This window comes from Ranitomeya variabilis, chromosome 1 (assembly GCF_051348905.1).
Source record: "Ranitomeya variabilis isolate aRanVar5 chromosome 1, aRanVar5.hap1, whole genome shotgun sequence".
NCBI lineage: Eukaryota > Metazoa > Chordata > Amphibia > Anura > Dendrobatidae > Ranitomeya > Ranitomeya variabilis.
The window spans coordinates 21,297,150-21,310,994 of record NC_135232.1 but is presented as its reverse complement, the minus strand read 5'-3'; positions in this window follow the sequence as shown (position 1 = coordinate 21,310,994).

Here is a 13,845-nt window from a genome sequence, read left to right as displayed (position 1 = left end):
TTATAACGTTCTTGAGCTGTGGTCAGGGATTCCTTCAGAACCTCCAGATTCTGTCTCATCGCAGTCAGCCTTTCCTCCACTGCCGGAACTGGAGAATTAATTGGAGACCTAGGTAAAATACACGGATGATAACCCAGATTGGCAAAGAAAGGTGTAAATTTAGTGGAGGCACTCTGAGAATTGTTATATGAAAATTTGGCTAACGGCAGCAACTCCAACCAATCATCCTGGAGATGGCTGACATAGCATCTTAGATATTGTTCCAGCGTCTGGTTGGTACGCTCAGTCTGACCATTTGTCTGGGGATGGTAAGCAGAAGAGAGACAGACATTAATATTGAGTGCAGAGCAAAACCCCTTCCAGAATCTTGAAGTGAACTGCACTCCACGGTCAGATATGATCTCATCCGGAACCCCGTGCAACCGAAAGACATTCTGTATAATGTATACAGTTCACTGTATCTTTTGCTGAGGGGAGCCCGATGCACAGAACAAAATGAGCAGCTTTAGTCAGGCGATCAACTACCACCATGATTGTATTCATGCCCACCGATGTAGGCAGCTCCACAATAAAGTCCATTGATATAGACCCCCAAGGGCGGGACGGAACAGGTAATGGTTGTAGAAGACCCGTAGGTGCCAAATGAGGAGTCTTGTAATGAGCACATACCTCGCAAGAGAGAACATAGTCCTTGGTATCCTTCAGGCAAGTTGGCCACCAGAAGAATCGGCTCAGGAACTCTTGTGTCTTCTGTACCCCCCTGTGACCAGCCAACTTGGAGTCATGTACCAACTTGAGGATCTGCAGACGGACGACCTCAGGGACGTAGATACGTCGATCTCTGAACCACATGCCACCCTTAAAGACAAGATTAATATCCACAGGTGGGTTGGCCAGAAATACATCACCGTCATAGGCCTCCCTGCACTCCTTCCACAAGTCCTGATCGTGGATAACTCCGATGAAATTGGCATCAGATAGAATGGTCTTGGACGGGGCTCCAGGTACGGAATCCGCAGCATGGATTCGAGATAAAGCATCAGCCTTCCCATTACGAGAACCTGGACGGTACGAGATAACAAAGTTAAACTGATTTAAAAATAAGTTCCAACGACATCTAGCGGATCTAAGGAACTCTAAATTGCGATGGTCAGTTAGCACTATGATCTGTTGTGCAGCTCCTTGCAGATGATGCCTCCAATCTTTTGAAAGCCGCAATAATAGCCAGCAATTCCTTGTCTCCCACGTCGTAATTCTTCTCTGCTGAGGTTAGTCTACGGGAAAAGAAAGCACAAGGATGTAGCAGACCCTTCTCTCCAGTTCTTTGGGAGAGAATAGCCCCCAAAGCATTATCAGAAGCGTTCACCTCCACAATGAAAGAAAGTGTTGGATCTGGGTGTATCAATAGCAGTGCTGATGTGAAACAGATCTTAAGCCGATCAAAAGCTTCTTGAGCCTGTGATGACCACTTAAAGGGCTTTTCGTTCTTTGTCAAGGAAGTAATGGGACGGACAATATCAGAAAAATTTCGAATGAAGCGTCTGTAGAAATTTGCAAAACCAATAAAACGTTGGACCTCCTTAACGTTCTTGGGTGCCGGCCAGTCAAGGATAGCCAGATTCCATGTTCAGCCCCTGGGGAGAGATGATATAACCTAAGAACTGTATCTCAGAATGATGGAACTCGCATTTCTCCGGCTTAATATACAGATGGTTCTCTTTCAGACGTCTTAAAACAGTTTTGACATGTTCTTCATGTTCCTGTAGAGAGTCAGAAAAGATTAGTTTATCGTCCAAATAGATCACTACAAACTGGTCCAACAAATCTCTGAAAATGTCATTAGGAAGGTGTTGAAACGCTGCAGGGGCGTTACAAAGCCCGAAGGGCATCACAAGAGATTCAAAGTGTCCATACCGGCATCTGACTGCTGTCTTCCACTCATCCCCTGGACGAATACGCACCAAATTATAAGCCCCACGAAGATCCAGTTTAGAGAACACCTTAGCATGGCGGACTCTTTCCAGTAATTTGGGAATCAGAGGCAAATGGTAATGGTTTTGTATGGTTACCTTATTGAGTTCCCGATAGTCAACACAGGGTCTCAGGGTCCCATCCTTCTTCTTTACAAAAAAGATAGGTGCCCCTGCTGGTGAGGAAGAAGGACGTATGAAGCCTTTGGCCAGATTTTCATCAATATACTCCTTTAAGGCTTGAAGCTCAGGTGCCGCCAAAGGGTATACGTTACCAAAAGGAATAGCTGCCCCAGGAAGCAACTCAATGGGACAGTCATAATGCCTTTTGGAGGAAGCTGATCTGCATTCTTCTTGTCACAGATGTCAGAGAACTCTTTATATGCTGGAGGTAAAGAAAATACCTGTACATGTGGTTCCGTAGCCGTGGACTCAGGGACAGCTTCTGTTAACGCTGAGTTGCTCCTTGTTGGGAAGATAATCTCCTTGGCCTCCCAGTTGATAATTGGGTTCTGAGAACGCAACCAAGGAATGCCTAAAATCACAGGAAAATGAGGAGAAGAAATTAGCAAGAAAGAAAGTTGCTCCTGATGATTAGGCTCCAACAAAATTTCAAGGGGTACGGTCTCCTGATCCACAGGCCCAGAGATTAAAGGTGACCCATCCACTGTTTCCATGGTAATTGGAGAGGCTCTTTGCTGAATTTCAATACCATGTTCCTTGGCAAATGCGATATCCATGAAATTGCCACCTGCACCAGAGTCAATCATAGCTGCACTGGAAATCCACTGTCCTGAACACAGGATCTTAATAGGGAGAGAACAGTGAGAGTTCTTCTCCTTCAGCTTCTTGGGGGGTGAAGTCATAGAAAGTGAATGGAATACAGCGTTTAAAGGCAGGCTACATTCAGAGATGTCAGATTCATCATCACAGTTGTCATACTCCCCTATTGCTGCTAGCACCTTGTTAGGCCGTCTAGGACACTTAGGACAATTGATCAAGAAGTGGTCAGACTGGCCGCAGTAGAAACATAGACTTTCACGAAGGCGATGCTCCCGGCGCTCATTGATCTCGCGCCTCTGAACGGAATCAATTTGCATGGGCACCTCCTCCACTTCCCGAGATGTTTTACCTGCAGGCTCTTTGGAAGGAAGGGAAAAGTTAGAAACACGGTTATATGCAGCAATTTTCTCCTGCCTACGCTCAGTAAGGCGAATGTCTATGCGCACACAATGCTGTATAAATGTCTCTAGCTCTTGTGGTGACTCAGAGCGAGCTAGTTCATCTTTTATAATACTAGACAGACCCCTTTTAAAAATAGGCAATTGTGCATAACTGTCCCAATTGGTATCTAACGCTAATCTCCTGAATTCAGTAGCATACTCAATAACAGAATGTTTTGCCTGGCGTAAAGACAATAAAGCAGATTCAGCGGTTGCACGGCGATTAGGATCATCAAACATTAATGCCATAGCGGCCAAGAAATCATCCAAGTTATTTAACCGTGGGTCACGAGATTCAATCATTGGATTTGCCCAGGCGAGCGCTCGTGCGGTCAGCAGCATTATTACACACAATACTTTGGATCTATCAGTAGGAAAACGGTCAGCATGCACATCAAAATATAGCATACATTGATTCACAAAGCCACGAAATTTGTTGCGATCACCATTAAATCTGAATGGGGGCAACTTAGGTGGGCTAGCTGGTGGCGGTTGCCCAGAGGGAAAAGTCGCTTGTGCAGCTATTTGCGTGCTTATGTCCTGAAAAGCCCATCCATACTGGGACTCTGTGCCAGCAAGTTTGTTTTCCTGGGCTGCCATGCGGGTGCTTAAGTCCTGCAAAGTTTGTCCAAACACTTGTTGATTGTGTTCAAAGGTTCCAAACTTCTTTTGCAGACCTTCCACATCTTTCTGCAGTGATCTAATTATGGAAAACACCTGCTCTAGTCTGCTTTCTGCAGTCATTGTTCCAGCAGTCTCCTTTTTTTTTTAGGCTAGAGTATCCTGTAATACCGTATATACTCGAGTATAAGCCGACCCGAGTATAAGCCGACGCCCCTAATTTTGCCACAAAAAACTGGGAAAACTTATTGACTCGAGTATAAGCCTAGGGTGGAAAATGCAGCAGCTACCGGTGAATTTCAAAAATAAAAATAGATGCTCCATACCGTTCATTATGGCCCCATAGCTGTGCCATACAGTGCTCTGCACCGTTCATTATTGCCCCATAGATGTACCATAGAAAGCTGTGCCATTGCTGCTGCTGCAATAAAAAAAAATTGACATACTCACCTCTCTTGCTTGCAGCTCCTCAGCGTCCCATCCCGGCGTCTCTCTGCACTTACTGATCAGGCAGAGGGCGGCGCGCACACTATATGCGTCATCGCGCCCTCTGACCTGCACAGTCAGTGCGGAGAGACGCCGGGAAGATGGAGCGGCGCCCGGCGTGTGGAACGCGGACAGGTGAATATGTAATACTTACCTGTTCCCGGCGTCCCGCTCCTTTCCCCGGACAGCTGGTCTTCGGTGCCGCAGCCTCTTCCTCTATCAGCGGTCACCGTTACCGCTCATTAGAGAAATGAATATGCGGCTCCACCCCTATGGGTCCATATTCATTTTTCTAATGAGCGGTCCCACGTGACCGCTGAACAGGGGAAGAGCTGCGGCACCCGGAGACCGTGGGACTGCAGGGACAGCGCCAGGAGCCCCGGAAGCAGGTAAGTATGCCTCAGAGCCCTCTCCCCCTCACCCGCTGACCCTGCTGCCGACCGTGGCTCGAGCATAAGCCGAGAGGGGCACTTTCAGCCCAAAAATTTGGGCTGAAAATCTCGGCTTATACTCGAGTATATACGGTAATTATAGGGGATAACTCAGGAGACTCTTTGCGTGGAACTACACAACTACAGGACACAGATTTATAAGTGGTAAAGTCTATATTATCACACGGTTATTCAAACAGGTGCAGAGAGAAACTCAAGTCTACAACACTTGGAGTAAATATTAAATGCAGCTCATAAGCTTATAAGGCAGTTCAAATAATATCTTAGCTCAACCAGGGAGGTCTGGGTGATAGTCTCAGTTTCTTGCAGAGCAGCAACAGCTTACATGTCCAGCAAATGCAGATGGAAGTAAACACGAGCAGCAGATGAAGGAGGATTACTGGAACTGGTGTATGCAGCAGGAACTCAGAGCAGAGTAGCAGTGCAGAGAAATACTCACCCAGCTCCCGCGATGTCTCCTCTCAGCGCCGGCAGCCTGTCCTGTGTGAGTGGTCATGTGGGACCGCTCATTACAGTGATGAATATGCGCATATTCATCACTGTAATGAGCAGTCCCACGTGACCGCTCACACAGGACAAGCTGCCAGCGCTGAGAAGAGAGGGGAGACATCGCGGGAGCTGGGTGAGTATTTCTCTGCAAGGGGCCGGGCGGCGCACTGGGGATGGGAGGCGGGGGTCACCTGCAAACTTTATTTTTAACAAAAAAGAAAAAAAACTTGATCTTTCATCTCTTCTCTCCTGCGGGGGAGAAGAGATGAATGCCGCCTTCAGCACCACACGCGGGGGGGACAGCGCTTACTGTAGCGCTGTCTCTCCTGCGGGCGGTACGTGTACACGGAGGAGAGTGCATACTGTTCTCCGTGTGCACGTGTGCAGGACGTATTGCTGTACGTGCTGCCGGAGAAAAACGGACATATCTCCGTGTTTTCAACACTGACACACGGTCCGTGAAAACACGGAGACATGTGCATAGACCCATTCATTTGAATGGGTCTACGTGTGTCAGTGTCTCCGGTACGTGAGAAAACTGTCAGTACACGTACCGGAGACACTGACGTGTGAAAGAGGCCTTATGCTGATCGGGATCAGTGAGATAAAGTGTTTGTGCTGTAATGCCTGTAACTCGGCGGGGTTACAAAGGTGACAAGTGACTTGCTGTGGATCGGCGGGTCCACGAAGTCTGCAGTTGAGCCGTACAGGTCATTGTGGACTGCGGCTGCAGTTGCAGCAAGAGGTTCAGCAGCAGCGGCTTGTGATCGGCAGTCGGAGGTGCCGGTGCTTTTGTGACTACAGCAGGAGCAGTGGCAGTGCCAGCAGGAGCTGGTGAGAAAAAAAAAAAAAAAACACATTTGGTGCAGACTCTTAAACGGCCAGTGCGACCCAAAGAGACGTTTTTTTTTTTCTGTACTGTGTGAACTGGTACTGTTGGGTGTACCCCAGGGAAGTGGTGGTGTCCCTAAAGGGTAGCGTCCCAAAAAATGGGGCGGAAAACACAAACAGGGATGGTTGCCAAAAAAGGGGCGGCAAAGCCGAAAAGCATTAGTGCGCATGCGCCGGTGCACTAAGTCCCGGAAGTATTTCGCTGTGTTCCAGGACATAGTGCGCCGGAGCATGCGCACTAATGCTTTTCGGCTTTGCCTGCAGTTGGGCAAAGCATACTGCACGTGCGCAAGGCAAGATTGCTTTGCGCAGGTGTGTACTACGGAGGACAGAGCATGAACTTCAATCCAATATTGAGACCAGCAGGCAGCCAGCGGGTAAGAAAGGGTGAATCAAACACCCGAAAACCCCGCCCATATGACCGAAAACCGGTCCCGCCAAATTCAGGTGACAAGTTCCCTTTAAAGGGGTGGCGCAGACCGGTGGGCCCCAGGGGAAATTGTACTATGCCGGTCCATGTTATACTGTGGATTGCTCAGCTAATGGTTTATCACGACAGTGCTCCTTTTTGTTGGATGGAGAATGTGTGGTAGGACTGATAGACCCAGGGAGTAAAGCGACTTTGCTGAGAACCCCTTCTGAATACACTGTGTCACCTGGGTTAGGGACAAGAGTGAATGACACAGGTGGGGACGTTAAAGGACATTTGGCAGCCTGCCTCTACATTGGCATGACAGAGGAGTCCACGTACCACAATGTAGGAGTAGTCCCGGACTTACTGTACATTATGGTAATAGGGTGAGATTTGGAAACCCAGTGGGACTGGTGGATAAAAAGGAAAGTGTCTGTGGAATTAATGTGTATGAAAGTTAATGCAGAGAATGCACCCCCTATAGTTGACAGTCCTAAGTTAGGCGTGACCAAGGAAGATGGTGGACGGTCCCAACTTACGGACATGACGTCACTTGATGTGTGCCACAATATGACTGTTAGTGATGTGGTAGATAAAACGCGTGGAGCTGACACCCGGAAAGAGTGACTTGGGCGTTCACCATACTGTGGGGTATGACAGACTATGCAGGTGACTGTGACTCTGAGGACGTAAGGGAGTACAGTAAAGAAGAGCCCCACCAGAAGGAAAAGTCCTCCCGTCGCCGGAGACGTAAAGGATGCAAAGAAGTGGTACCAGTTGCACCTTGTGAAGAAGTGGAGGAGGCCACCAAAGGAGTGGGGCCTGAAGTAGATACCACCTCGCGTGATGAAAGCTCAGCCAATCCAGAGGATGGAGGGAGTGAGCTAAGCATGGTCCAAGAGGCTGTGGATACCCGTTTGAAGCAAGAGGAGCTTCGGAGACAGGCCGCTGAGTGTCGTGTGAGTGCCTTAGAGAAGGAGGTCGCGGAGCTCAGAGGTCGCCTGAAAGAAAGCCAGTCAATGTATAAAGCCGCCTGGGAGAAGGTGGAGCGGCAGGTGTCTATCCTGGCCAAATGTCTGGAAGCTGGTGATGTTCAGAGGAAGTTGATTCTGAAAGCTGAACAAGATGGGTGTCTAATGACAGCTGAAGAGAAGGAGAGTTCCTTGTTCAAATGTATGATAGACGTACCTGAAGACCTGAGAGAGGCCTGTGCCAGGGAGTCTATGCATGAAGAGTTCAAGAAGGCTATGGGGGCGTGTAAGGTGAACTGGACCCCAGAAACTAGTCAGTTAGTGATACTGTCCACAACTGATGTCACAGCTAAGAGAGTAGCTACCCTGAGTGACATGCACTTGAGATATGTGCGCACAAAGTGGATGGCCCAATTGAGGAATGAAGACGCTGCTAGGCGGCTGGAGCATATGAGGAAAGCTCGGAGTCTTCAGGAGAGTGTAATACAGGTACCCGTCTCTATGGTAAAAAGAGTCATTGGAAGGAATGGTCAAGCCATGCAAGAAATGGTGGAAAACTCTGGAGTGGCAAGGTTGAGAACACCTGGTGTCCATGAAGACCAGTTACCTCGAGAAAAGGGTATGGTTCCTTTCTTCGTTGTGGGAACAGAGGAGAGTCTTGGCAAAATACGGACTCTGCTGGAATATCGTATGGTATATCTGAAGGAAATGGAGCAGTTAAGGGTTGAAGGGCGGCGCCTTACAGGACTGCTGCGCCCAGTTGATGGAAGATGGCTGCCACATTTGACCCGAAATGTGGACAAACAAAGGGGTGGAAGTACCCAGCCTAGTGAAGTAGTGTCACCTCAGTTAACTCAGGGATGAGTGACTTAGGTCGAAGACCTTGTAGCAAAAATGTGGTGACTAAAGATCTGTTGACACAGACAGATGGTGACTTGAGGGCTAAAGCTCAAAGCCTACATGTTGACCGCTGGGGGCGGGAAAAACCTAACAAGGGTGTGATGATGAAGGATGCTCAGTTGCTCACATCCGACTGAGACGGTCCTCTCGACTGGTGGGGCAAGGTGACTTGCGTACCCGGTCTCGAGATCCCGGGTGTGTGACAAGTGTTCAAACCTACGGGTTTGAACACAGGGGGGAATATGTGGTGTAGTGACCTCTGTTACAGGTAGAGGGCGCTGTATATGCTTCCCAGAGTGTGAATGGAGGCGTATGGAGGCCATAGGAATGCATGGATGTGATGACGTGACAAAGTCCGGAATTGTGGTGAATGGCTGATATGTGTATCACAGAAGAGGAGACTCTGCACTGCCAGCCTGAAGCGATGTGGTGTTCTGGGACCTATAGTCCCACAAGTATTTGGTGTGTTGTATAATAGTAATGGGAGGTTGGCAGGGCTAGTTATCTGAGATGGGCGGGACAAACTAGCCACACACACACACACACACACACACACACACACACACACACACACACACACACACACACACTCCCATCTAGGGGAGTGGGTGGTTCCATATAATGTGACTGAGGTCGGGTCACATGGGTCTCTGAGTCTGGACCTGAATGGTCTGTGCTGGAAGGTCCTGGAGAGCCCATGTGTTGGGAGTGTCGTCTCCCTGGAGAGCACATGGTGGGGCTTTGGACTTGGCACATGCCAGTGTGTGGAACGGTCTGATAACCGTGGGTAATACTGACCGGGGTCAGTGAGAACATCTGTAAGATACCTCTGTGGAGGAGAGGTATCCGAGAAACTGTGCGCCACCAACAGGTAACGGAAAGGGATCCCTGTATTGCTGACCGGGGTCAGAGGAGAGAGACATTGTGAATGAGGCATCTCTGAGGTCAAGAGGTGTCCAGGAACCTGTGAAGGTCACCAGCAGGTAACGGACGAGGTCCGTGTCTTACGCTGACTGGGGTCAGAGAGGAACTGTGGTAAAGGTGAATATATGCAGACGGTGTTCATGCTGTTAAAGTTCCTGTGGATGTGAAATAAACCTAAGAGACTGTGTTTTCTAAGAAAACCGTGCCCGACTGCGTTAATCCCGTGCCAAGCGAGTGTCCCCCAAGACACGTAGTAGGTGAATCGCTACAATATATATATACAGCGCTCTCAGTGCTGTATATGTATATAGAGTGCTCTCAGTGCTGTATATGTATATAGAGTGCTCTCAGTGTTGTATGTGTATATAGAGTGCTCTCAGTGCTGTACGTGTATATAGAGTGCTCTCAGTGCTGTATGTGTATATAGACTGCTCTCAGTGCTGTACGTGTATATAGAGTGCTCTCAGTGCTGTATGTGTATATAGACTGCTCTCAGTGCTGTACGTGTATATAGAGTGCTCTCAGTGCTGTACGTGTATATAGAGTGCTCTCAGTGCTGTACGTGTATATAGACTGCTCTCAGTGCTGTACGTGTATATAGAGTGCTCTCAGTGCTGTACGTGTATATAGAGTGCTCTCAGTGCTGTACGTGTATATAGAGTGCTCTCAGTGCTGTACGTGTATATAGAGTGCTCTCAGTGCTGTACGTGTATATAGAGTGCTCTCAGTGCTGTACGTGTATATAGAGTGCTCTCAGTGCTGTACGTGTATATAGAGTGCTCTCAGTGCTGTACGTGTATATAGACTGCTCTCAGTGCTGTACGTGTATATAGACTGCTCTCAGTGCTGTACGTGTATATAGAGTGCTCTCAGTGCTGTACGTGTATATAGACTGCTCTCAGTGCTGTACGTGTATATAGACTGCTCTCAGTGCTGTACGTGTATATAGACTGCTCTCAGTGCTGTACGTGTATATAGACTGCTCTCAGTGCTGTACGTGTATATAGAGTGCTCTCAGTGCTGTACGTGTATATAGACTGCTCTCAGTGCTGTACGTGTATATAGAGTGCTCTCAGTGCTGTACGTGTATATAGAGTGCTCTCAGTGCTGTACGTGTATATAGAGTGCTCTCAGTGCTGTACGTGTATATAGAGTGCTCTCAGTGCTGTACGTGTATATAGAGTGCTCTCAGTGCTGTACGTGTATATAGAGTGCTCTCAGTGCTGTACGTGTATATAGAGTGCTCTCAGTGCTGTACGTGTATATAGAGTGCTCTCAGTGCTGTACGTGTATATAGACTGCTCTCAGTGCTGTACGTGTATATAGAGTGTTCTCAGTGCTGTACGTGTATATAGAATGCTCTCAGTGCTGTACGTGTATATAGACTGCTCTCAGTGCTGTACGTGTATATAGAGTGCTCTCAGTGCTGTACGTGTATATAGACTGCTCTCAGTGCTGTACGTGTATATAGAGTGCTCTCAGTGCTGTACGTGTATATTGAGTGCTCTCAGTGCTGTACGTGTATATAGAGTGCTCTCAGTGCTGTACGTGTATATAGAGTGCTCTCAGTGCTGTACGTGTATATAGAGTGCTCTCAGTGCTGTACGTGTATATAGAGTGCTCTCAGTGCTGTACGTGTATATAGAGTGCTCTCAGTGCTGTACGTGTATATAGAGTGCTCTCAGTGCTGTACGTGTATATAGACTGCTCTCAGTGCTGTACGTGTATAGAGTGTTCTCAGTGCTGTACGTGTATATAGACTGCTCTCAGTGCTGTACGTGTATATAGAGTGTTCTCAGTGCTGTACGTGTACATAGAGTGCTCTCAGTGCTGTACGTGTATATAGAGTGTTCTCAGTGCTGTATGTGTACATAGAGTGCTCTCAGTGCTGTATGTGTATATAGAGTGCTCTCAGTGTTGTATATGTATATAGAGTGTTCTCAGTGCTGTACGTGTATATAGAGTGCTCTCAGTGCTGTACGTGTATATAGACTGCTCTCAGTGCTGTACGTGTATATAGACTGCTCTCAGTGCTGTACGTGTATATAGAGTGCTCTCAGTGCTGTACGTGTATATAGAGTGCTCTCAGTGCTGTACGTGTATATAGAGTGCTCTCAGTGCTGTACGTGTATATAGAGTGCTCTCAGTGCTGTACGTGTATATATAGTGCTCTCAGTGCTGTACGTGTATATAGAGTGCTCTCAGTGCTGTACGTGTATATAGAGTGCTCTCAGTGCTGTACGTGTATATAGAGTGCTCTCAGTGCTGTACGTGTATATAGAGTGCTCTCAGTGCTGTACGTGTATATAGAGTGCTCTCAGTGCTGTACGTGTATATAGACTGCTCTCAGTGCTGTACGTGTATATAGACTGCTCTCAGTGCTGTACGTGTATATAGACTGCTCTCAGTGCTGTACGTGTATATAGACTGCTCTCAGTGCTGTACGTGTATATAGACTGCTCTCAGTGCTGTACGTGTATATAGAGTGCTCTCAGTGCTGTACGTGTATATAGAGTGCTCTCAGTGCTGTACGTGTATATAGAGTGCTCTCAGTGCTGTACGTGTATATAGAGTGCTCTCAGTGCTGTGTGTGTATATAGAGTGCTCTCAGTGCTGTACGTGTATATAGACTGCTCTCAGTGCTGTACGTGTATAGAGTGCTCTCAGTGCTGTACGTGTATATAGACTGCTCTCAGTGCTGTACGTGTATATAGAGTGGTCTCAGTGCTGTATGTGTATATAGAGTGCTCTCAGTGCTGTACGTGTATAGAGTGCTCTCAGTGCTGTACGTGTATATAGACTGCTCTCAGTGCTGTACGTGTATATAGAGTGCTCTCAGTGCTGTACGTGTATATAGAGTGCTCTCAGTGCTGTACGTGTATATAGAGTGCTCTCAGTGTTGTATGTGTATATAGAGTGCTCTCAGTGCTGTATGTGTATATAGAGTGCTCTCAGTGTTGTATGTGTATATAGAGGAGGTGTACACACTGTATATAGAGGAGGTGCACACACTTTATATAGAGGAGGTGCACACAATGTATATAGAGGAGGTGTATACGCTGTATATAGAGGAGGTGCACACACTGTATATAGAGGAGGTGTATACACTGTATATAGAGGAGGTGCACACACTGTATATAGAGGAGGTGTACACACTGTATATAGAGGAGGTGCATACACTGTATATAGAGGAGGTGTACACACTGTATATAGAGGAGGTGTACACACTGTATATAGAGGAGGTGCATACACTGTATATAGAGGAGGTGCACACACTGTATATAGAGGAGGTGCACACACTGTATATAGAGGAGGTGTACACACTGTATATAGAGGAGGTGCATACACTGTATATAGAGGAGGTGCATACACTGTATATAGAGGAGGTGCATACACTGTATATAGAGGAGGTGTACACACTGTATATAGAGGAGGTGTATACACTGTATATAGAGGAGGTGTACACACTGTATATAGAGGAGGTGTATATAGAGGAGGTGCACACACTGTATATAGAGGAGGTGCACACTCTGTATATAGAGGAGGTGTATATAGAGGAGGTGCACACACTGTATATAGAGGAGGTGCACACACTGTATATAGAGGAGGTGCACACACTGTATATAGAGGAGGTGCACACACTGTATATAGAGGAGGTGCACACACTGTATATAGAGGAGGTGCACACACTGTATATAGAGGAGGTGTACACACTGTATATAGAGGAGGTGTATACACTGTATATAGAGGAGGTGCACACACTGTATATAGAGGAGGTGCACACACTGTATATAGAGGAGGTGCACACACTGTGTATAGAGGAGGTGCACACACTGTATATAGAGGAGGTGTACACACTGTATATAGAGGAGGTGTATACACTGTATATAGAGGAGGTGCACACACTGTATATAGAGGAGGTGCACACACTGTATATAGAGGAGGTGCACACACTGTATATAGAGGAGGTGTACACACTGTATATAGAGGAGGTGCACACACTGTATATAGAGGAGGTGTATACTGTATATAGAGGAGGTGTACACTGTATATAGAGGAGGTGTATACACTATATATAGAGGAGGTGCACACACTGTATATAGAGGAGGTGTACACACTGTATATAGAGGAGGTGCACACACTGTATATAGAGGAGGTGCACACACTGTATATAGAGGAGGTGTACACACTGTATATAGAGGAGGTGTACACACTGTATATAGAGGAGGTGTATACACTATATATAGAGGAGGTGTACACACTATATATAGAGGAGGTGCACACACTGTATATAGAGGAGGTGTACACACTGTATATAGAGGAGGTGCACACACTGTATATAGAGGAGGTGCACACACTGTATATAGAGGAGGTGTACACACTGTATATAGAGGAGGTGTACACACTGTATATAGAGGAGGTGCACACACTGTATATAGAGGAGGTGCACACACTGTATATAGAGGAGGTGCACACACTGTATATAGAGGAGGTGCACACACTGTA